The sequence below is a fragment of the Pteropus alecto genome, unplaced genomic scaffold (assembly GCF_000325575.1).
Source record: "Pteropus alecto unplaced genomic scaffold, ASM32557v1 scaffold287, whole genome shotgun sequence".
Lineage (NCBI taxonomy): Eukaryota > Metazoa > Chordata > Mammalia > Chiroptera > Pteropodidae > Pteropus > Pteropus alecto.
In genome coordinates this window covers 712810-737154 of record NW_006439718.1, presented here as the reverse complement: position 1 = coordinate 737154, position 24345 = coordinate 712810, and the positions used below count along the sequence as shown (strand labels likewise).

General features: G+C 34.7%; 1 protein-coding gene and 1 pseudogene across 7 annotated transcripts in view; both read right to left on the bottom strand.

Moving 5' to 3' along the window:
• The window catches only part of MAPK8 (mitogen-activated protein kinase 8), a 93607-nt gene that overhangs the window by 61248 nt on the left and 8014 nt on the right, over positions 1-24345 (bottom strand). The gene's annotated exons all lie outside the window — the stretch shown is intronic.
• LOC112483907 lies at positions 17-3340 on the bottom strand (annotated as a pseudogene).

The window sequence follows — 24345 nt, the reverse complement described above, 5'->3', positions numbered from 1 at the left end:
AGAAGTTATTCCTTTTATTCCTTTTGTTTGCTAGTTTTATAACATACATGCTGACTAATTTACAAATTTTTAATCTCCTCATAAACAAGTACCTGAGAATACTAAAGTCATTCATCTTTCTTTGACATATATGTACTTATTGGCATAAAAATCAATGAGACTTGATCACTGTTTTATACAAATCAGTTTAGGTTTACTAAGCTATTTGCTTTTTGTGCTTTTCATCCCTTGTTACATTTCAGGCCTTTCATCTGAGAATCACTTTCCTTCTGCCTAGAGTACATTCTTTATAATTCCCTTTAGTGAAGATTTCCTAATTGCAAGCACTGATTTTTTTTTTTTTTTTGTCTGTTTGAAGGGTCTGAATGTCCTCTTACTTCTTTCCTTGGTGTAGAATTCTAGATTGTTTTTCCTTTTTACTTAAATTCCAACATCTTGTTGGTGTGACACCATGAAAGGTAATTTTAAATTTGTTTCATTGTCTTTGGTGTTTGGCTGTTTCATTGTAACAAAGCTAAATGAGGATTTCCTTTTATTTAACAAAGTTGAGTTCCTATGATTCCTGAATGCTGTTCATGAGTTGTAGAAAATTTTTAACCATTATCTTTCAACTGTTGTCTATTTACCAGCTTCTCTTATGAAAGGCCACTCAAGTAAATGTTTAGATATACTTAGATTTCAACTTCTCTTTCATAATTTTCATCTGTTTCTCTTGAATATACATGCTGGATAATTTCTTCAGATGCATCTTGCAGTTCATTATTCTCCTCTTCAAGTTTATATAGTATGCAGTTAAGTTCATCCACTGAAGATTTTTTTTAAAGTTTCAGTTAGTATAATTTTTAGTTCTATAAATTCTAATTAAAAAAACCTTTTTGAATATTCCTGGCTATACTGTTGACCCTTGAACAATGTGTCAGTTAGGGGCACAGACCTCATACACAGTTGAAAATATTTGTATAACTTTTGACTCCCCCAAAACCTAACTATTAATAGCCAACTGCTGACCAGAAGCCTTACTGTTACCAATAATGAAGAGCCGACTAGCATATTTTGTATATGATGTGAATTATATACTTATTCTTGTAATAAAGCTGAAGAAAATCATAAGAGAAAATGCATTTACAGTATCGTACTGTATTGATTGATACCCCAAGTTTATACTGTTTACAAGATGAAAAAGTCCACATATAAGTGGACCAGTGCAGTTCAAGGGTCAATTATAGTTTCTTAACCTTGAAATATATTTTCAACATGCTTTTGTTTAAATTTACCAAGCAATTATTTTAAATTCTGATTATTCCTATTTTCTAGCAGGACTGCTGCTGATTCTTGCTCATGGTTCCTAGTTTCTTTGTGTTTTCATTGTCGACTGTCAGTTGCTCTACTTACTTAGTATACTAGTTCTGAAAAAAAATTTCAGCCCTGGGATAGCATCTCTATCCCAATGAGAATTTGTATTTGCTTCTACCAAGAACCTGGAAATACTGCTAGTATATGATCACTACCACTTAACAATACATACAAATTATCTTAAAAATTTTTTATATCACCTGAGTGATGTTAAATTCGAATTGCAAACCACATGACCGTCAGCTAGTTGCTCAAAATTCTCAGCAATATCTAGATTAACTGTTTTCTAGATTATCCACAATTCTAGATTAACTGTTTTCAAAATATGATCCCCAACCAGCAAAATTTGCATCACCTGGGAACTTTTTAGAAATGTAAACTCTCAGGCCTTACACTATACCTAGTGAATCATAAATTCTGGGGATGTCACCTAGCAATCTGCGTTTGAAGAAGCCCAGGTTATTCTGATATATATTCAAAATTGAGAAGCATAGAGAAACTCAATTTCCCTTGCATACTTGAAGGATGGTGGGGTTGGTGGGGTTTAGCCCTCTAAGGCTCAGCTTTTAAGGGGAAGCGGATAACTTACTAGACTCATCACCTCAGAAAGAATTTATTTCCTAAAGTTCATCAATGCTTCCTGAGGCTGAGAAAAGAAGATTCAAGTTTATCAGGTTTCACAAACACCCTCAGATGAAGCCAGTTTAAGTGTTACACATGTAACTTCTCAGAGATACTGTGCCTTCACTCAGTTTATTTTTTTTTCTGAGATTTTTACTTGATGCTTTAGCTAGGGTTTCTGTTTAATCTTATTTTGAAATAATTATAGATTCATAGGAAGTTAGTTACAAAGGTAGTACAGAGGTGCCCTGTATCCCGCACCCAGTTTCCACAAAGGTTACACCTTATTGAACTATAATATAAAATCAAACCTAGAAAACTGACACTAGTACAATGTGTGTACATCACTTTATCACACGTGTAGACCTCTGTAATTCCCATCACAATGTGAATATAGAACATTCCATCAACACAAAGACTACTCCTTTACAGTCACATCCACCTCCCTCTCCATTACCCCACCTTTAAATTCTAGTAACAATTAACCTGTTATCTGTTCTCCATTTCTATAATTTTGTCATTTCAAGAATATTTGTTTTTTAAAAATCCAAATGCTGGCATTGTCCAGAAAAATTTAATGGGTTTATTTATAATTGTTATAAAGTTGAACTGCTGAAACTTGTTCACTGAAACATTCTGACTTACATTAATGCTTTATATCTCCACATTTACATTAAAAATTCACACACAAATGAAAATGAAAAAAATGCCAATACCTGTTTTCTGTCCCCTATTTTTCCACTTGCAATAATATACTTAGGTACTCATTGACCCTATGGAAAAAATATCTAATGTTCAGAACTACCAATAACAGGAAATTTTTTTTTAAAGAATGTTTCTCATCATAGTGGATTCGTAGGCACATTCCCCACATATGCGGTATGCCAGCTGGATGTCTTCTGGCATAATTGTTACACGTTTGGCATGGATATCACACAGGTTGGTGTCTTTAAAAAGGCCAACCAGATAGACCTCACTTGACTCCTGCAGAGCACCAACAGTTGCATGCTCGAAGTGCAGATCCATTTTGAAAACCTGAGCAATTTCTCACACTAGATGCTGGAAGAGAAGTTCAGTGGACTTCTAATAACCTCTAATTTCATGGAGTGCCTCCGTATCAGGTCTATAACCATGATGTTTCTTCACTCTTCCAGGAGAGGGCACACTCTTATGAGCAGCTTTCTTAGCCAGTTGCTTCCTCAGTGCTTTACCACTGGTGGTTTGCCCACAGTGTGCCTTGTAGGAGCCATGGTCTAGAGACATCCTTACTTATCCACCTTCTTCAGCTGCAGCTGGGTGAGCTAGAGCCATATATCTTCTTCGGTAAAATATTTCTGAATATTTTTTTTCCCATTTTCTAACTGGACTGCTTTTTAACTGTTGAGTTTTAAGAGTTTTCTTCATCTTTTTAAATTATGAATCCTTTGTCAGCCACGTGGTTTGCTAATATTTTGTCAGCATGTAACTTCTCTTTTCATCTTTTAACAGGGTCTTTCGCAGCCCAAATGTTTTTATTTTGGTGAAGGACAGTTTATTGATATTTTTTTCTTATATGAACTGTACTTTTGGGGGTCATGTCCAAGAACTCTTCACCAAGCCGCAGGTCCCAGAGATTTTCTCCTATTTTAAAAGTTTTATGGACATATGTTCTACATTTAAATCTATGATCCATTTTGAGTTAATTTTTATATAAGGTGTGAGGTTTAAGTTGAGGTTCATCTGGTTTCTGACGAATATCCAACTGTGCCAGCACCATTTGTTGTAAAGACTATTCTTCCTCCATTCACTTTTACATCTATATCGAAACCCAACTGACCTTATATTTCTGGGGTTCTAGTCTGGTCTACTGACTTACAGGTCTATGTGTCTGCCAATACCACACTGTCTTCATTATTCTAACTATTTAATAAAGTCTTGCCCTTGGGTAGACTGATTCTTCCCACTTTATTCTTATTTTTTTTCAAAATGTTTTAGCTACTCCAATTCCTCTGCCTTCCCATACAAATTTTAGGATAATGTTCTTTATACCTACAAAAATATCTTGCTGAGATTCTGACAGGGATTTGTTAAACTTGTATATCCATTTTGGGAAAATAGACTTCTATTCTATATTGAGTCTTCCCATCCATGAATAAAGTATGTCTCTCGATTTAGGTCTTAGATTTCTTTCATCAGCATTTTACAGTTTTCAGTATACATGTCCTATACATGCTTTGTTAGGTTCATATCTAAATATTTCATTTTTTTGAGCAATTGCAAATGATACTGGATTTTTGTTTCTACATGTTCACTGCTAGAGTATAAATAAATTTTTGCATGTTGATCTCGTATTCTATCATCTTGATGAACTCACTTATTAGTTCTACAGGTTTCCTTGCAGATTATTTGGGATTTTATACACATACAATCATGTCATAGGCAAACAGACACATTTTCATTTCTCCCTATATGCCCTTTCTAATCTATGTGCCTTTTTTTCATCTTATTGCAATGACTGGAACCTCAAATATTATGATAAATAAGGGTAGTGAGAATAAACATCTTTGCCACCTTGATCCCAATCATAGGAGGAAAGTATTCATTCTTTCATCAAGTGTGACATTAACTGTGTTTTATCAAGTTGAGGAAGTAGCCCTCTATTCCTAGTTTTCTGAGAATTTTAGTAATGAATGGTATTCAACTTTGTCGAATGCTTTTTCTGCAACAACTGATATAATCATATAATTTTTCATTATCCTGTTAATATGGGTGATTATAGTGACTTATTTTCAAATATGGAGCCAACTTTGCATCCCTAGAATAAAGTCCACTTTTTAAAATATTGCTGAATTATATTTACTTGTATTTTGTTATGAAGGATATTGGTCTATAGTTTTCTTTTTTGCATTGTCTTTATCTCATCTTGGTAGTAAGGTAAATATTAGTTTCATAAAATGAATTACGAAGGGTTTCTTCATCTAGAATTTCCTGGCAGAGACCGTATAGAAATGGTGTGAATTCTTAAAGCATTTGATAGACTAATCCTGTGAAACTATTCAAATCTTGTTTTCATTTTAAAATTATAAATTTAATGTCTTTAACAGTTATAGGGCTTTTCAAATTATCCAAATCATATCGTGTGAGTTGTGGTAGCTTGTGCTTTCTAAGCAATGGGTTCATTTGATTGAAATTGTTGAGACTCTTGAGAATTTATTTTTTTCATTTGTTTCAAGTGTGTTTGTAATTGCTTGTTGAAACATTTTCTTAATGGCTATTTGAAAATCCTTGTCAGTTTATTTTGACATCTGTGTTATCTTGGTGTTGGCATGTATTAATTGTCTTCTCTAATTTGAGTTGAGACTTTTCTTGTTCTTTATATAAGATACTTGTGTTGAAACCTGAATACTCGAGGTATTTTGTTATGAGACTCTGGATCTTATTTAAATATTCTATTACAGCAGGCTTCCTCTGACATTGCTCTGGTAGGAAAGAAAAATACAGTCTCATTACTGCCTGGCAGGGTTTGTGGACGTGCAGGTTCTTCACTAGGTTTTTGCTGACCACAGGTGAGGGGGAAAGGAAGGAGGAAACTCCTTGTTAAACTGGGTGAAGGTGGGAGATCAGGATCCTTCCTCACTAATACTTCTCTGGCTGGGAGGAGTCCATTGTTACTGCTTCCCACATCACCTCCACTGATACCGTGGTGGGCAGGGTTGCCTTGTTACACGAGGAGGTGTAGATTTTCACTTGGTTTTTGCAAATCAGGGTGATATTTTTGTGTATTTGGCTGGAGTGGAGTAGTTAGTTATAGTTAGTTATTGCTTAAAAGTTTTGTCTCATTAAGCTATCAATTTCCTGGTCCTTGGCTAGATTAGACTTTTCTTGCGGTTTTTGTCTGTGCCCAACATTTCTGGGTTGCCAGCTTCTCCACACTCATTCTAGAATATATAAGGCAATAAGAAAACGCAGGATTTTTGCCATCATGTTATTTGGGGTCCTAAGCCAGTCTACCTTCTTCTCTCCACTTTTCAGAGTCTTATGTTTGTTTTATATATAAGGTTGCAGGTCCTTCCTTCCTTCTTCCTTCCTTCCTTCTTTCCTTTCCTTCCTTCCTTCCTTCCTTCCTCCCTCTCTCTCTCTTTCTTTCGTTCTTTCTTTCTTTCTTTCTTTCTGTATTTAGCAGGAGAAATAGGGAAAAGTACATCTATTCCATATTTCTGGAAGCAGAAGTCTATATTGCTATCACTTTTAAGTTTATTTTTATATTTTCTTCAAGGTTAGACTTGGTAGGGAGATGGGTGTGTGCGTGTGATGGATTGAGGGGGGTTGTGTGTGTATTAAAAAAATATGACTCAAATGTTCCTAATTCATTTCACTCACATGCTTTCCCTCCCTTAACTTTACAAATACTTGGTCATTTTACTTATTTCACAAAATAATGAGGATAATGGTTTTCTAGCAGAAAATAACAAAGAACCCAAGGTTGTATACTGGCTGACTCACAAGCCAAACTGAGAAGGCTTCTAGTAGTTAAGACAGAATTTACCATAAGGAAATAAACTGGGTAATTCACAGAAGTGCTGGTTCGAGCCATGAAATTGGGAGTTTCTGACAAGTTTATCTAAATCTCTAATATTTCCTATTGTCTTATTTATTCTCTGCATACTTTACTCTCAGAAAAAAGCATGTTAAAGTCTCCTATGATCTATAAATAAAAAAGATACTTTTTGTTCTGTTTATTGTTCTATGCCTTCAATTCTACTACATTTGATATTATTGGTTTCTTTTACAATTTCATGACCTTTTTTAAAACATACATTAATTTGTTTTTAACTTTTAACCTTTCTGCAGCACTTTGTTTTACATGATTTTCTTTTATAAAGCATTACCTAAATATTGTTTTCTGACTCTATCTGAATTTTAGTGGGCACAGTGAAAGATAGAATGAGAGACACGCAGGATCACATCACAATCTTGCCTAGAATTCCTCAACTTCTACAGCATTTTAACTGGTCTCAGCAATTGTAACTACATGATTTTGGCATATTTACATACATGCTCTCTCTCCATGGACTGTAGACATTTGGAGGGCAGAAAAGTTTTTATTACCATTTTTTTAAAGTTTCTCAAAGTATTTACCACATTGCCTTGTTTATATTTTAAAAATATCTTTTGAATTTAAATTAACCATGAAGACTAATCTCACAGGATTATGAGGCTAGAGAATATGTCAACAATGAGATCTTAGTTACCAGTCTGCCAGTTTAGAAATGTATGCTAACAATGGCCACCACCAAGATATTTAATCAGTTTCTGTACAGTAGGCTGATGTTAAACTTTCCAAAGCAGAAATTAAAAGAATTGCTTTAGTTAAACACGTGATAAAAAAAAAACTAATTAACTAGTGGGAAACAAAAAGCAGATGGCCAATCTGGCAACAGTTTTAAACGGGGTGTAGCTCTTTAGGAATAAAGGCAACAGGGAGTTATAAATAGTACCAGAATCTGTAAATTCAAAACTAGCTCACAAAATCTGTGCAGTTTTAAAAAATGCATATAGAGATTCAAATCTGTAACCCTAAACTTTCCAAGCTTTATCTGGACCATATTTTACTTACAATAATTTTCAAAGGTGACAAACTGTAGTTGCTCTAAATTATCTATGGTCACTGAGAGAACCCATATTAGAGTCGAAATATAATGTGATCTTTGTTTATTTTGATATTGTTCTATTTTGCCAACTATTTAATTTGCATTCCTTTTATTCTGGCTAAATGTGCTATGTTCACTGGGTAATCCATTTAGGATTCAAACACTACAAAACCTGCAAATTAAATAATTTGGATTTATAAATGATAAATTTATAGCACATTTTTTCCATGTATTTTTATGTATAGCATCACCTTATTTACTCTGCCTCTTTCACTTCTGGCTCCCTAGTGCCTTCTCTTGAAAACACTAGTGGCAAAAACCTAAGAAAGCTACAATACTTGCCTTGTGAGGCAAGTTAAGAGCACAATCAACTGAAGTTTTCACGTCAGGTCAAGTTAGTTAATTATTTTGGGAATGGGGCCTAGTGGTCACCATCTCAAAAAAAAAGGATGAGGCAAAATTCATCATGGCTATCATTCCTCATTTTATTAAACACATACGCACACACAAACAACAACAAAAACAACAAAAAAAACCCTCACCATTATGTCTATAGAGTTCTACACCTTTGACCTTTACCAAGGTCTCTCCTCCTTCTCACTCCTCCTAAATCTAAGGAGCTACTAGAACTGTAGCTCCAAATTCCCCTATATCCTCAATGCTTTTTTTCCTAAGCATTTGCTTTGCTTCTTTGTCCTGAATTAAACCTTGTCTTCTCTCAAAACACTTTGCATGTTGCTCTCTCAAATGATGGTATAGGTATCTTACTTACTCCCCAATGCTACCATCCTTCACAAACTCCTATAAGACATATACACGCAAACTCTTTTAAAACTTACTCAACTCTAACACCCAGCTCCCCTCTTTGTGTGCTATGATCCACCAGCTTTCCAGTCACTCTCCTCACTCACTGATGACTGTCACATCTAGCTAAAGTCTTCCACTTTACCCTAAGCCCTGCTACCTTCCTGGGTGGTATCGACATCCCTGAGACCAAATTCTCCAACACTATGGTTTTTCAGTTCTTTGATATCATCATATACAATCATCTACCTCTCTACCTAACCCTAGCCACCTATTCTCGTGGTCACTACCTGGAGCCAGTTATCATTTGAAACTGACCCACTTGCAGAAAACATAATTCACGTATCCCACTCTAGCCACAATCTCTCCTCCTGGTAGCTTGCTTATAAAACACCCTCGCATTCTTCAATCTCAGATGATTTTCTAGTACCTTAACTTTCTACCTTCTCCCCATCTACCTTCCCTTTACTATATTCATTTGTTTTCTTAGGCAACCTAAATCCCATACTATTGAAAATACTCTTATGAATACCCTAATCTCCTCAGATTCCTGTCTTGCAAAATCCAAAGACCAGATCAACTCAGCCCTTTGCTTTCTCCATACTTATGCACAAGTGCAAACAGAAAAAGTAACACAATAGGACAGACAGATATTAACTGTCATTTCATGATTAACCTCAAATGAGAGCATAATAATGCTCTTTACTTTATACTCTCTAAAACATTTATTTCAAATTCTCTCCAATCTCTTCAAACTTCTAATCCCTGTTATTTTCTTCTCCTCACAGAAGCTATCAAACAAGAAGTCTTACAACTTCTAGCTACCAAACACCCTATATACACCTTAACATCCTCTAATCTGGCTTCTGCTTCCATTAACCAGGTCTCTCTAAGACTACCAAAGAGATATTTTTCAATCTACGTTTAATTTTTTTTCAATTACAGTTGACATTCAATATCATATTAGTTTGACAGCATAGTGGTTTAGACATTTATATAACTTACAAAGTGTTTCCCCGACAGTATACATAGTTATTACAATATTATTGACTATATTTTCTATGTTGTACTTTACAATCCACATTTAACTACCAGACATAGTTGATAAATTAAATCCTTGAAACATTCTTTTTCCTCGTGTGGTAGGATGAAATATGCTCCCCCAAAGATATCAGGCCCTAAACCTTGGAATATGTGAACGTTATTTTATATACAGAACGTCACACTAAAAGGAATATATATTTGGTTTAGTTCCTGGTTCCTAAATATAGTTCCTAAAACTCTTGGAATGTTTGGAGTGGTAAAAGTGTTTTGTATGCTAATGAGAGGATGGGTGGCTGGGGTCCATAGGTAGCTTCAGGATGGGTGCTGGCTGCCAGAAAGATCAATGCCAAGATTAGAGGGCTGGAACTTTCAGCCCTACCCCTGACATCCAGGGAGGGAAGACTGACTGAAGACTGAGCTAATCATCAATGTCCAATGACTTAATAAAATGTGCTTACACAATGGCACCTCCATAAAAAACCCCTAAATGATGAGCTTCAGACAGCTTCCAGGTTGGTGAACACATCAAGGTGCTGGGAGAGTAGTGTGACTCCAGAGGGCAAAGAAGCTCTGTACATCTCTTGTATGCCTTGTCCTATGCATCTCTTCCCCCTAGCTGTTGCTGAGTTGCATCCTTTGTAACAAACCAGTAATAGTACATAAGGTGCTTTTCTGAGTTCTGTGAGCCGTTTCTACCAAATTATCAAACCTTACAGGATGGGTTGTGGAGTCCCCTCTCACCTTGACTTCACAACCATTTGGTTGAAAGTACCGGTGGCCACAAGTCAAGGAATGGGCAACCATTCAAAGTTGGAAGAGCCTCTGGAGGGAGTACAGCACTGCTAACATTTTGATTCCAGACTCATAGTCCTACTTATTTCAGACTTCTCACCTCTAGAACTATGAGAGAACATATATTTCTGTTGGTTCAATCTACTAAATCTGTGGTAATTTGTTAAAGCAGTCATAGGAAACAAATACCCTGTGACTTCTTTAACAATTCACTGTCCTGGTTTGCTGTAATCAGTTCTTCTTCGGCTTCTTTAATGATTCATCATCCTCTCTACATAGACATTAAAAAGAGGAACTTCCCTTCTCTTTCTATATTCTTTTGCTCTGGTTAATTTCACCCACATCCACAGCAATTACCACCTCAATAAAATAAATCCAAATGTGTACTTTCAACTCTAATCTCTCATTGATTTCAAACCCAAATGGCCTAAATGATATTTCCATTTGGATGTTCCAAAGGCATCTCCAATTCAACATCTTCAAAAACTAAACCTAGCCCTCTTATAGTGTTTCTTGTCTCAGAAAAAAAGGTACTCTATTCTCCAACCATTACATTAGCCTTCCCTCAGGCTCATGAAATGTGTAAGGCCTTCTCATGATAGCTTCTGCATATGCTTTCTCTCAGCCTAGACAGCTCTGCACATGTTCTACTCAACCTAATTTCCTCTCTTTACTAAATTCCTGCTCATCCTTCAAATCTCAAGTTTCAGCTCAGTTGCCAACTCCTCAGGAGAGCTTTTCCCAACTCTCCAATCTAAACTGGGTATCCTTATACACTTTCATGACACCACATTCTTCTCCATTGCATTTATCAGAGTTCTAACTGTTCACTTATTTTTGTGATTAATTCTCTTATCCACTAGAGTATGTATGCTAAGAAGGCAAGGGATTCTTCTTTAATTCATGCTGTATCCTGAATGCCTAAGCATAGTGCCTGGAATATAGGAAGCACTAAATAATGTCAACTGAACAAATAAAGAATGAAATCTGTTACAAAGTATGAGTGTCCTGGAAGTCACCTAAGCTTTCTTCCTTTACTTTTTTACATTTAGTTACTGAGGCTATTAATATGTTTTAACCCAGACACAGCAAATTAGGTTTTCTTAAACTAAGGGAAAATTTTCATTGTCCAGTATTACGTATCATATTTTAAATAGTATTCAATTCTTTTAAAACAATAGTTCTCTGAGCAACTTTAAAAATACAAATATAGCTGACTTCTGCTTCTGGTATGATGGAGTACTGGGATCAGATTTATCCTCTTCCAGTAACTACAAAGTGGAGAAAATATGATACTGTTATCAGATACAGTACAAAGAGATCAGGTTGTCAATCCCTTAAAAAGAAAACAAATTAGGTAAACCATATAACTGCCTGAGGACCCCTTCCAGACCACTGTGCAGAAAGGGCTACAACAAACAGAATATAACAGCTTCACTGAATTGAGGAACCAGATCAGGAAGATGAAGGTGACTGGAATCTTGAGGGCAGAGTAGAAAAGGAGAGAGCTTACTCAAGGGAAAGAGCTCCAGAAATCAGCATAAGGGCCCTCTTAAGTCTTTGGCTGAATACTAATTTACATATGCATAAGGTAAAACTCCACAAGTCTTAAGCAAAGGACAACTTCCAGGGAGCTATAAGATGAACAATTTCCAGAACTCATTCAGAAATAGTGAAATAAATCACCACAGACTTTGCTTTTGAAACTGTGTGTGTCAGAGACAATGGAAACTAAGCTTTACAGTGCTGAAAGACAAAATGTCAATCCAGAAACACATATCATTTGCTTTTTTATTCTCTCAGAAATGCAGTTTTCCAGAGGTTAAGAGACCTGTGAAACAAGATATATTATTTTTTCTTTCAGAAAATAGTTATTTTTCATTAAAAAGTTATGTTAACTTGAACTATTTATTGTTTTGTAAGTAAGCTGATATCTTTTAAAGTTCTTAATTTTAATTTCTAATAAGGCAATTTTTGATAACTATAGCCCACAAAAGGAGAATCTGTTTGAGATTCTCAATAATTTTTAAGAATGTAAAGACACTCCAAGACTAAAAAGTGTGAGAATCATTACTGTAGAAGTTATGTTCCCATTGAATTAGTGTTCCCCTGTGAGACCACCGAGCCTGTGGGAAAGTTTCCCATTACAAATTCAATTTCTCTAATAAATACACAGCTTTCTCACTGTGTCAGTCTGGGTAATACATATATTTTTAAAAAATTTGTCCATTTTATCTAAGTTGTTAATTATTGGTATACACTTTTTAATGATACTCCTCTAGTTTACAGGATATGTTGTGATGTCTCTCCTTCACTCTAGATATAATTTGTGGCTTCTCTCTTTTTATACTGATCCGTCTGGTTATAGATAACAATTTTACTGATTTTCCCCCAAATTATTAATTGTATACATTTTGACACTCAAATACATGACACAGATGAGGTTTTGGCAATGGTCCTATAAGCCCTCATACCACACTATGGCAATGAAACATAACAACACTTAAAAGATCTGCAGACCTTACTGAACCAGTATTTGTCAATGATCATTGTATGGACAAAAGATGATTTAAATGTAAAATAGACCAACGGATTTAAATATAAGAGAGAATGAAAAATTTACTTATATGATTTTGGATTTCACATTGCAGTTAAATTGTTGAATTTTGATGTATTTCCAGAGGTTAATAATATTCATATTATTCAAAATATGAATATCCAAATTATCTGTACAATGACATGGGAAGTACACATAAGCACTTCTGCTGTATATGAAAAATAATGGTCGTCTGAAGGAAAAGCACCGATGTGACTATTTGAGTTGTGAGCTACTTTTCATGGAAAACCATTTTTACTTGAAAGAATGACTGACAAACTATCAAGTGAAAATTAAAAATTTGGAAAATTTGTATCTGTCCCTGTGAGCCTTGGCAGTTTCCCAAGATTTTTATGATAAGAAAGGCAGTGATAACATATGATGTTTTGATATTACATAATGTAACAGATCTTAAATGTTTTGGTCTCAGGATCCCTTATATTCTTCAAAGTTATTGAAGCTTTCCAAAGAACTTTTATTTACATGGATTATATCATTATTTGCTATATCAGACATTAAAACGGAGCATTTAAAAAATTTTAGGCTTAAAAATAACAAACCTACCACATGTTAATATAACTAGCATTTTGATGGAAAACAATTTTCTTTTAACTCCAGTGAGAAGAGTACCCCTCTTGTCCATTTTCACAAATCCCTTTCCTGTCTGGCTTAATTTCAGACAGCTGGATTCCCTTACTTGTTTCTGCAGTCACTCTGTGGCCACATCACAGGTCAGGTCATGTGGCCTCTGTAAAACTCTTGAGAACAAGTATGGAAAAGGCAAATAACATCTTAGTATTACTATAAAAAGTTTTGACTTCAAACCCTATTCCTATATTTTCCAGTTAGAAGAAAGTTAACAGATGGTAATTAGCAGACTAAGGTACAAAGACCAATGTTTCAAATCTCCTCTTATTTTATAAAAATTCTTACTCTTCTAAGCAACAGATATCTTTTAAGCAAAATCAATTTTTTTTAGTTTTTTACCCCCAATCCAATTAAAGCAGTTATCACTACTCTTGTCTGCTATTCATGTATGCTAATACTACTTTTGGATTCCCTATAAACATATACATGTATATGTGAGCCCGTGTGTCTAACTATATATATTTTCTCTCACACATGCCCAAAACATATGGAAAGAAATACATTGAAATACTGTTAGCAAGATTATGGGTAGTTTTTATCTTTATTTTCCTTCAATGTTCTATGTATATGTATTTGCATTTAATTTTTAAAAAATAAATGGAAAAATGCTCCCTGTTACTGTCTTCCTTTCATTAGCACTGGTTAATATCCTTTTCAAAGGGAGTGTGCCCTGACCTTAGGGAACCATGTCTTAGTAACTACAAGGAGGCAGAGAACAAGGAGAAAATTACACAAGGAAATAGGAGGTAGTGGACTCCATGTTAACATATCAAAGAACTGGAATTTATAATTCCGATCCAAGAATCTAGGACTTCCAGTAAAATATGTTCTTCTTACAAAATAATGATCCTTCTTATACAGTGCCAGCAGGAACTATGTACACAAATATACTTGTTACAAATATTTAGTTCTCTGTAGCTTACAAAGTGGTTTCACTTAATCTCCTTTCATCTTATCACAGAATACAGTATTTTAAAGTTCATACTCTAAATGGATTTAATAAACTTTTTTTAAAAAAGAGACTTCAATCTTTTTGGAGATTACCATTATTCATGAAAATGTATCTCTTAGCCAAAAAGAGCTCCAGCAAAGGGCCAATCACTAAGAGCAATGAAATGCAAGCTCTGAATTCTCCATTAGGGATCTCAAAATTCTATCACTTTAATAATGGGTGTCTGCAATGCCACACCAAGGCATTATGGTAGTACAAGTGGTACCCATTATGCTGTAATTAACATAAAGACAAGGGGAGAACATGATGTAAAATCACAAACAACTCTTCCACTTAACCAGCAGGGGAGAGGGAGTAAAAAAGCAGGGGTTAAAACTCAGACTCTGAAGGAGATTGTCTGGATTCAGATTCTGGCCCCATCAATCTGAGAAATTTACTTAACTTTCCCCATCCATAAAATGGAAGAGAGGGTAGAATAATAAATCTACCTACAAGGTAGTTACAAAGATTAGCTGTGTTGATGTTTGTAAAGTGCTGGCACATAGTAAATATTTGTTAAAGAAAAAGAAAAACCCTGAAAGTTAAAGTTCAAACACTTTAAAAACAAACAATAAAAAAAATTGTAGAAATGTAGAAAAGCTAAATCAGATAATTCAAAATACTGCACACTCAATTTTCTAGCTTCTTATATAGCAACATGGTGGTGAATTATCTTGTAACATAGCAGGAGTCCAAACTGCTAAAGTACAAATCACTTTCAGGGACTCCATAGAAAAGTTTGGCTATATATAACTTAAAGTGTCATTATACCTATGTAACCTGAACAGAAAAATGTTATGTTTTTGAAATAAAGAGGTAGATATTCAATACTACCATGGACAGGAAGTCTCAGTTGTTCTGTAGACTAAGAAAGGAAAGCGAAAGGGATGATGCTGTGTAGCAAATTTGTTCAAAGTTTGAATGAAAGAAATGAATAATCATGTAAAATTGAGACTGAAACCAATTTCCTAAAGAAATGGAGTTTTCCAGGTTGAGGCAGGGTAAGTACAAGTTGAAATACAGACATCTTATTCTGCCAGAAAGCAAGAAAACACTCAATGACCAACCAGATCAGATCAAAATGACAGAGCGGTCACCTCAAGAAATCCCCACTGACCAAACCTGGGACAATTTGAGCATCAAAAGAATAGAATAATGATACCTAGAGAAAGCAGAAAAAATTAAAAGAAGAATTAGAGAAGTCAATGAAATTGAAAACAGGAAAATAAGAGAAAAATAATCAATGGAAACAAAAACTTTTTTTGAAAATATAAATTGATAAACCTCTAGCTAGACTAAGCAAGGAAAAAAGATAAATTACCAATATAAAAAAATGAAAGGAGTGTGAAAGAGGGGTCATCATACTGATTACAAGTACGTTAAAAGAATACAGGATTATGAAGAAAAATCTGCACCTACAAGTTTGATAACTGAGATGAAACAGACCAATTCTGTGAAAGACATTTTACCAAAATTCACACAAAAAGAAATAATCTGAATAGGCCTATATCTATTTTAAAAATCTTAATCAATAGTTATTAACCTTTCCAAACTGAAAGCACCAAGCCCAAATGCTTTCACTGGTGAATTCTACCCAACACTTAAGGGGAAAATATATATATAATCTTTTCCAGAAAATAAGCAGAAGAAACACTCTCTCATTCTATGAGGGCAGCATTATCTTAATACCAAAATCAGATAAAGACAATACAAGAAAACTACATAATCATATCTCTTATGAACAGATATGAACACCATCAAAATATTAGCAATTAAATCCAATAATGTGTAAAAAGAATTCTATACCACAGCCAAGGAGGGATCTATTTCAGGTATGCAAGGGATGGTTCTAAAGTCTAAAGATAAATCATGTGATTATTGTATCAATGGAAGAAGAAAAAGTATTTGACAAAATCCATCATTATGAAAACTCTCATAAAACTAGGAATAAAGAGGAATCTCAATTTGATAAAGTACATCTACAAAAAAACCCTCCTACAGTTAACATTATACTTAATGATGAGAAACTTGATACTTTTCCTATAAGTTCAGGAACAAGGAAAGTATTTGAAAAACAACCCTCTCACCACTCCTATTCAATATCATACTGGAAGTTCTAACTACTTCAGTAAGACAAGAGAAAATAAAAGGTATACAGATTGTGAAAGAAGAAAAACTGTTTTTGTTTGCAGCTGTCATGATTACATATGTAAAAATTCCCAAAGAAGTGACCAAAAAAATTCCTAGTTGATACAGTTATGTCCATTTAGATAATTCTGATACTGCTATACATATATACACATTGGTATTGAGTAAATGGATGGCGTATGGTGGAAGGCAAGTTTTCACTGTTGGAGGAAATTTACTGATCAGTAAGGAGAGGATGCCAGAATGATCCCCATGGTAATGAATTAGAAGTGAAGACAGTTAACTAACATTTAGCTTAATATAGACACAGATGGTTACACACAGAAATATTTATAGACATATGTACAGACACATATTTATATATATGTGCTAATATATACACATTCATTTCTTTGCTGTTGAGAATGCCTAAAAGAAACTACATCTCAGTAGCAACAAGCACAACTAGCACCCAGATCTTGGTTTCTAACACCATTCTCCAAAAACAGGAAATAGGGCTCTTTGGAAAATGGCTGACTCCAGGACTGGGCCAGAAAATAAATATACAAGATGAACTTGTTATATCAGAGAGTAAGGAAGTCCTCAAAAACTGACACAAAAAACACCTACTTTGACAGAAGTATGTCTCTCAAAAGGGGCACAGGAACCAATTGAAAGATCTCTCAAAAGGCCAAAGGTGGAAAAGTTGAGCAACAAAATATAGTATTGGATTATAATCCCAAGTATAAAATAAATACCCATGAATCTATACTGACATTAACTGAAAAATTAATAAATGGGAGAAGAGACAAATCTCTCTTGCATAAGGATTCTGAATAATTTATGTTCTTCACTATCAAAGGGGAAGAGCATAACTTCTTACTACTTAAGTGCAGGCTGCATAGTGACTGCTTCTAAATTAGAGTACAGCAGGGAAAGGCTGGGCAGGGGGAATAACTTTATAGTAGTGAAATCTGACAAAAACTACCTAAGCCAGGTGATCAAAGTCAACATCAACAGTCATAAATTATGTAAATAGTAGGTACTCTTGATATGATGTAATGAATATGGCACTTTACCTTGTGATCTTTTTCCCAAAAATCTTTAACCGTAGTCTAAAAATGAGGAAACCACAGTGGAGAAATAGTGACTGATATTATAAAAACGCTGAAAAAAAAAAAAAAATCTGTGACACCGAAAGAGAGATAAATAGTTATTTGCCAGTACTGGAGATGACTAGTAACCAATTTTAAGAGTTGAAATTGCCTTCAGATTTCAAAGTTGAGTTTTTCAGAGTTAAAGAGCTGATATATCAAAAGAAAATAAACATTTAACTCATCTTTTTTAGGAAAACCTGTAGTTTAATTTCAGTTGACATGAGAAAGGTCTCTGTAATGGAGGGAAGTTGGCCAATAGATCAAAAAAAGGATAGGGTTAGAAGAGCATCATTTTGCAGGCCAAACGAAATAACTAATTTAAACAAGGCTCATTAATAGATGCTAAAACATCAAACAAAAGGCTTAATGGTGAACTAGGAAATAAGGATCAACTTTCTTACTGAGAGGAATGAGGAACACTGGACACGCCCTTCCCGTAGGAAAAATGAGATATCTCTTTGAAGGCATCGGAGTGCTAGCAAGACAGTGAAAAAAGAATGGAGGTTAACATCTTAGAAAGTAAGGAAATCCTCAGATATGAGGCAGGCATCTGGGGCCCTTTTTCCCAGGTGCATCTGTCAATTCCATAAAGGTGGTTGAGAAGCTGAGTTGAACTTTTCACAGATCTACAAGGCTGGGGGTGAGTTTTAAATATTGGAGGTAAAGACTCAACAAAGTATGGGAGAAGGACAATGGAGGAACTAGTAACCCCTGGTTTTACGTTGGGACTCTAAAGGGTCACTATCCCTAGAAGAAAATAAAATAAGCCTTTGCAGATTCTAGAGCCCAGCTTTGAAACATTTCCATCTCTGAATGGATTAAGATGATCTAACATGCTAGAGCCACTAGCTAACCTACTACCAAAAGTAAAAAAAATCCTTTCTGGCAGGGGAAAACATCATTCCCAAAACTTAAATTATCATTATAATTTTTCATTAAAAATGTTTTAATAAAACATATCCAGGTATATGAGACCAAGACAACATAATAAAAAATTAAGTGACACAAAAGTTTATAGAAAAGTAGAAGATCAAAATAATGAAGTTATCCAATACAGACATGCTTAAAATATTTTTTAAATGTTCTTTAATTGTGAGTCACTAAAGAAATAGCCTAGTATAAAACTGTGCTAATTTCGAATTTTCAAATCATACTTCATTTCCTTATGCTTAAATTCACCTCTGACTGATTCTTTAGGAATTCCTACAGCTATGCCAAGCTCTCCTTACTTCCCTCTTAGGTACACACACATCCAAAAAGAATTCTTCACGGTGGCCAAGACATGGAAACAACCAAAGTGTCCTTCAATAGATGACTGGATAAAGACGACGTGGTACATACAATGGAATATTACTTAGCCATAAGATGAAATACTGCCATTTGCGACAACATGGATAGATCTTGAGATTATCATGCTAAACAAAATAAGTCAGACAGAAATAGTTGAGAACCATATGATTTCACTCATATGCGAGATATAAAAGGAAAAGCAACAAACATGACAAACAAATAGAGACTCATGGTCATGCACAGTGGATTAGTGGTTACCAGAGGAAGCATGTGGGAGGTAGAGAGGGGTAAAGGGGGCCAAATATTAGGTTGATGAAAGGAAATATAACTTTGGGTGGTAAACACACAATGCAATATATGTATGATGTATTACTGAACACTTGAAACCTACTGGATTTTATTAACCAATGTCACCCCAGTAATTTTTAAAAATCGGTCATCTGATCTAACCTGCCTACTGTTACTTTCCCCAAGAGGGAATACACCCCTTTAAGTCACCACAAGAGAGTGGCAACTGTAGTAGGTAGCCACTGTAGCTCGAATCACAGGTTTTCAAGCATTTTACATCACAACCCACTACATACATACCTTTGTGTGTATCTATACATAAATACAGTTAATTTAATTGAAACACAAATTTCAAAGACAATTCTTAGCTGTTACAGTAATCAAGACAAGGTGACTGGCATAAAGACAGTCATTAAGATTATGGAATAGAATTGGGAGTCCAGAATCTCCCTTCTTTTTAAAATAAGAATGACAAGACAGTTCGATTAAAAAAAAAAAAAAAGCAAAGTATTTTCAAAAAATAGTGCTAGGACAACTGCATATCCATATGTAAAATAATGAAGTCAGATCCCTTCCTCACACCATACACACAACAAAAATGAACTCAAATAAATTGCAGACCTAAATGTAAGAGCTAAAATTATAAAACTCTTAAAAGAAAACACAGGAGTCACTTTCACATCCTTGAGTTAGACAATGGTTTCTTAGATACAACACCAAAAGTACAAACAACAACAAATACATAAAATGAATTTCACTAAAATTAAAACCTTTTGTGTTGTGAATGATACCACCATAGAAACTGAAAAGACATCCCAGAAATAGCAAAAAATATTTGCAAATCACATGTCTGAAGAGGGACTTGTATCTAGACTATACAAAAAACACAACTTAATAAAAGAGAAATAACCCAAATTTTAAAATAGGCATAGGATAAGAATAAGCATTTCCTCCAAGATATACAAAGCACTTGAAAAAGATGATCAACAACATCAGACATTAGAGAAATGAGACTCAAAACCACAATGAGATACCACTTCATATACGTTAAGAAGGCTATATCAAAAGACAAACAATAACAAGCACTGTCAGGATGTGGAGCAATTGGAACCTTTGTACTTTGTTGGCTGTGAACATAAAATGGTGCAGCCGCTCTGAAAAACAACTTGGCAGTTCCTCAAAATGTTAATCATGGAATTACCCATATGATCAGCAATTCCAACCCTGGTTATATATTCAAGACAACTGAAAATATGTATCACAAAAACATGTGCACGGATATTCGTGACAGTATTACTTCTTATAGCCAAATGCCCATCAACTGAAGAGTGAATAAATAAAATGTGATATATCTATACAATGGAATATTTAACCATAAAAAGAATGATATAATGGAATATTATTAAAAGGAATGAAGTACTGATACATGCTACATGATGAATGAACCTTAAAAACATTATGCTAAAGGAAATAGGCCAGTCACAAAACATTATATACTGTATGATTCCATTTATATGAAATACCAGGAATAGGCAAATCTGCAGAGATGGAACACAGATTGGTGGTGGGCTGGTGCGAATGGAGGTGTGTGTGTGTGTGCACGCGCGCATGAGCGCAAGAATGGGCAGTGACTGCTAATGAGTATGGAGTTTCTTCCTGGAGTGATAAAATGTTTTAAAATTAGGTGTAGGTTGCATTATGCCACGAATATACTAAATAGGTGAAGTGAAATTGTATGTAAATAAAATTTCAATAAAGCTGTTAAAAAATTCTTAGACCCTTATTACTTATGATATACTCTGATATTTTCTATTTTGTTTCATTTAAAAATGCAACACTAAATTCATTCTACAATCCACTAACGGATCATGACTGGCAATTTGAAAAACAAAGCCATAGAGTCCTCTAGCAGAACCAATGCCCATCTTCTCCTGTTATCAGGTCTAATTCCATCACATCTCACATCCCAGAAAAAGTCCATCTTTTCTTGGTCATCTATCATTCTCCAAGTTCTCATTGCCACACTACCGTGTATATCTTCCATTTTACCCAAGTCTTCATCTTTCTTAAACCCTTTACTAGGTCTTCTGAAATTCCTAATTCATGACAAGCAAACTTAGCTGATTATACTACGTCCCTTCCTCCAATTCTCCTTCATTGATTGAGGATATTAACAACTGGTTCACAGTAAGTACCCTGACTCATCTCACCATTTGCTGACTTCACCATTCATGTACACTGACTGATCTCTTGAATACTTCGGTCTCTTTAATTCATTGGCCTCTTCATTTCCATAAACATTTCTCTCAATTCCACCTCAGCAGCCCACTCCCAAGGCCATCCTGGGTATTATCATCACCAGAAACTATTATAACCTGTCAAATCTCTATTTTAAGAATTCCACTCTGACCACGACATTCAACTCTTATTTTACTTCATCCCATGCAACCTCTCACTTATAATTCTAAATGAAATTTCCAATACAGTGATGCTACCACTTCCTTACTATCTATCCTTACTTCCTTTCTTGTTCATCATCTTGTTAGACTTCATGATTCATCACCACCACTCTGAACATTCCCCTTAAAACACCCTCATTTCCCTTGTCCCATTTTCTTCTTTTATATTGATGTAGTTTTGTGTGTCAACTTGGCTGGCCTACAGTTCTGTTAATCAAACAGTAATCTAAGTGCTGCTGTGAAGGTATTTTGTAGATGTGGTTAATATCCACTATCAGTTGACTTTAAGTAAAGAAGATTATCATTAATAATGTGGGTGAACCTCATCCAATCAGTTGAAAGGTCTTAAGAGCAAAACTGAGGTTTCCCTGAGGAAGAGGAAATGCTGCTTCAAGACTGCAGCATCAGCTCTTGCCCAAGATTTTCCTACAAGCCTGCCCTACGGAGTTTCATCTTGTCAGCCCCCATAATTATGTAAGCAAATTCCCTGAAATTTCTTTCTATATCTCCTACTGGCTTTGTTTCTCTGAAGAACTCTGATACACCTGGCAAAACTTCACCTCAGAGAAATCCAACTATCTGCCTTATCTGTGCTTATATCTAACCAGGTAAATAATGCTGGGGCAAAAAATAAAAATAAAAAATCACAAAACCAGGCTGGCTGATATCACCTTAAATACTTCAAACCTGAAATTAATAATCAGTATTTCCTGGCAAACTGCTTCAAATTCCCACACTCCCATCTCCCTCTGCCCATATCAATATGATACGTCATTGAGAAAACAAAAACCACAAGAAAAGATGAAAGCCAGGAGGATAATCTTTCATCTTCCAACCACCGAACTTCCTTGCAAGGGCGTATATTTCTGTGTTTCCTCCTACTTGATGGAAGACATCTCTCTAACAAAGGCCAATTTCTCTACTTGTGATTTCCATCTCCTTTCTTGCATATTCTATATTCTCTTTTTTGCTGGCTGGACTCCACATTTTCTTTACCTACCAACCCACTTCTTTGTTCCAGTCACAGCTAATCTTACAAAAGTTGTCTACATACAGTGTCTGGATTTGCTTGTTTCTCATTCCTTTTTTAAAACGATTTTTCATTCACCACTATGCTGTATTCCTGAAATTAATTTGAATGTCATCTCTAATTGAAAAATAAAAAGAATTTTCATTTGATGTTTTTTAACGGACTTCAGTTTAGTTTCTTTTTCTCCGTTTTAATAAAACTCATCAAGATCACCAACAATTTCCCACATTACCTCTCTCTGCCTACTTGTTCACCTATCAAAACGGGAATACCAGCATAACTGCCTATATCACAGTGTTGTTGTGTGATGTTTAAACCATTTAACATATTTAAAACACTAGAACAGTGCTTACACGATAAGCGTTTAATAAGCATTAGCTATTATATTATTAGGATAGTCTGGATTCTTGTTTCCCGTTGGTTCTGATTTAGTTCTAGCTTATTTGACAATCTGTGAGTCATGAGTAGTAAATGCCTCAGATTTTGGGGGGACTAGGATGAGAGGAAAGAAATAGAAAATAGACTATGAAATCTCCACTAAACAATGAGATCCCTAAATCTCAGCCCAAAACCACGTAATTTCATAAGGATGAGCTACCTCAAACCCAACACACAAACTAAACTCACTCCCTCTATTCCTTCACCTACCACTATGCTTTCTTGACTTGCAGATTTTTGCCAAGACCATTTTTCTAAGCATAAGTCCTTACTGTCCAAATTCATTCACTTTTCACTTCTATATGGGTTGACACTCTACCTTAATTATATGCTTCCAGGCAGAAGACTAAGTTATATTTCTGTAAATTGCCTCTGGGTGCTATGCACGTAGAAAGCAACCTGTATGTATTACCAACTAAGAGACAAAAGAAGTTAATTACTAATTCTGCAGTCACTGTTAAATGATCACTAACTTGTCTATTTGACATTTTGAAAACCATAATTCAAGTTTATTTACATTAATATTAGAAAGAAAACTTCACATTACTCTAATTATTCCCCCAATCCCTCCCAGATATAACTTATTATTTAGATTCTTTATTAAGCAGGTACACAGATATTTTGGTTCTTGTTTTACACATTGCAGAGGAAAACGAAGATGTTTAAATAGTCACTGCAACCAAGTAATAAGAGAAAAAACTAGAGGTGTAAAAGTTGGCAGAGGGGAGGTAAAATTAGAGTAAGTAAAAAAAGAATGGCACAATTTATACCTGAAAAATAAAAAAAAAACAACTACAGAACTATTATAAACAATAACAGAATTTAAAAAGGGGATTATTTAATATACAAATATTAATTAATATGCAAAATAAACAAATTTCTTATATACAACCAGGTAGAAGACAAAATGGAAGATGTTATTTCTAACAGCAAGATAAACAAATTAAAAAAACTTAAATATATAAAATTAATAGCAAAAAAACCTTTAAATTGCTATTAGGAATCCAAAAAGAGACATGAACAAATGAAAAGGTAAAGTTTTCCATATTCTTAGATAGAAAGACATATCATCATAAA